At 40.8% G+C, this 2,118-nt stretch overlaps 1 protein-coding gene across 1 annotated transcript in view; it reads right to left on the bottom strand.

Moving 5' to 3' along the window:
• The window catches only part of RALGPS2 (Ral GEF with PH domain and SH3 binding motif 2), a 191,660-nt gene that overhangs the window by 153,040 nt on the left and 36,502 nt on the right, over positions 1 to 2,118 (bottom strand). The gene's annotated exons all lie outside the window — the stretch shown is intronic.

The raw sequence follows: 2,118 nt of genomic DNA, 5'->3' as shown, positions 1-2,118 counted from the left end.
ATAAATTATACCTTATCAAGATACACTCCCTTAAAACGTACACATCATAATACGAGCAAGTTAAATAATCACAAAAGCTACCATAAAAAGAGAGCAGAGTTGAACAGAGATTAACGCGCTGTCAGGTTGGCACCACCCTGAGGTACTGGGCAGAAATGGGGGCAAATCCACTGTGAAGGTATCCACCTGTCCAATGTGACTAGCGCCCTTAGGAAAGGGGAAACCTGAATCTCACCAAGATATGCCTACAGGGAAGAGGGCGTGAGGATACAGGGAAAACGCCATGTGCACAGGAAGACACGCATCTACAAAACACGGAGAAGCCTGGAACAGATCTTCCCTTCACAGCTCTCGGAAGGAACCAACCCTGTAGACACTCGACTTTGGACTTCTAGCCTTCAGCACTTTGAGACAATAAATTTATGTTGTTTAAGCCCCAGTCTATGGTATTTTTTAAGGCAGGCTTAGCAAAATAATACAGAATTCTGGAAATTCTGTCTCAAGGCTGCCTTCGAACTCAAGACTGCAACATCAACTGCCAGAATTCCCAGCCTGCTGGCCAGTCCTGCAGATTTCAGACTTGCCAGCTCCCGCAATTACATGGACTAATTCCTTAAAATGTTAAAAATACACCTAATACACACCTCTATCACATTGTTTCTATTTTTCTGGAGAACCTTGTCTAATATACCACTGTAACCCAAAGAATTACCATAAAGTTTCAAGAAATATGAACTCAAAAAAAAAAAAAAAAAAAAACCACAAGGAGGTAAGAATTTACAAGTGGAGAGCAACAACTCTAAAAACTGGCCTCAAAAAAATTAAGACTAGGCCGGGCGCGGTGGCTCACGCCTGCAATCCTAGCTCTCTGGGAGGCTGAGGTGGGAGGATCGCTTGAGTTTAGGAGTTCGAGACCACCCTGAGAAACAGCGAGACCCCGTTTCTACTATAAATAGAAAAAATCAGCCAGGCGTGATGGCACGTGCCTGTAGCCCAGGAGTCTGAGGTTGCTGTGAGCTGGGCTGACGCCACGGCACTTGAGCATGGGCGACAGAGTGAGACTCTGTCTCAAAAAAACCCCAGAAGATTAAATATGAAGAAATTATCCAGAATGTAACACAGATGCTAAAGACATGGGCGGGGGGAGTGAAACCGAGGTGAGAAGACATGAAAGAGCAAGAAAGACCGGTATTGATCTAGTCACAGTTGGCAGAAGGAGGTGATAAAAAATAATGGACTGGAAACAATATTTGAGAAAGAACAGCAGAGAATTTTCTCAAATTACTGAAAGACACTAATTCTTAGGGGCAGGAAGCTAAAGGAATCCCAAGCAGAGTAAATATAAAGAAATCCAAAGTTAGATGTGTTATACTGGAAATGCAGAATAACGAAAAAAAGATTTTAAAGGCAAAATTAAACGAATAGCTGAGTTCTTAATAGCACCAATGGAAGCTTGAGTACTATGGAACAGTATCTGTGGCTAAGAAAAACAATATCTATCAGTCTAGAATAGCGTTTTTCAAGAACAAAGGTGACATAAAGATGCTTCCGGAGAAAATAAGATTAAGGAAGCTTTAAAAAGGAAAGATTTTTAAAAAAATGATACCAGAATAATTTTTCATATGGAAAAATATGAAATAGAATCCGTAACTCATATTACATACAAAAATTTATTCCAGGTGCATTACATACTCAAGTACCCAAATCAAAGCTATAAAATAAAACATTTAAAGAATAATATAAGGGAATATCTCTGACATTCTCAGAGGTTAGAGTAAGATCTCTTAAATGAGATATTGTTAAATTAGACAATAAAAATTAACTAATTGCTATGGTCTGAATGTTTGTATCCCACTCAAATTCTTATGCTGAGACCTAGTACCCATGTGAGACAAGTAAGAGGTGGGGCCTTAGCCCACCCCATGATGTGGATTAGATGGATTAGTGCCCTCACAGAAGAGGCTGCAGAGAGCTGCCGTACCCCGTGCACCGAGTGAGGACACAGAAAGAAGGTGTCACCTATGAGGAACGGGCCCCGAAAAGACACTGTCTCTGCTGCGCCTTGATGTTGGACTTGATCTTCATATTTCTCCAGAACCATGAGAAATAAATGTTTCT

The sequence above is a fragment of the Propithecus coquereli genome, unplaced genomic scaffold (assembly GCF_000956105.1).
Source record: "Propithecus coquereli isolate 6110/MARCELLA unplaced genomic scaffold, Pcoq_1.0 Scaffold246, whole genome shotgun sequence".
NCBI lineage: Eukaryota > Metazoa > Chordata > Mammalia > Primates > Indriidae > Propithecus > Propithecus coquereli.
The sequence above is the reverse complement of the archived record's forward strand: the minus strand, read 5'-3'. Positions and strand labels throughout refer to the sequence as shown.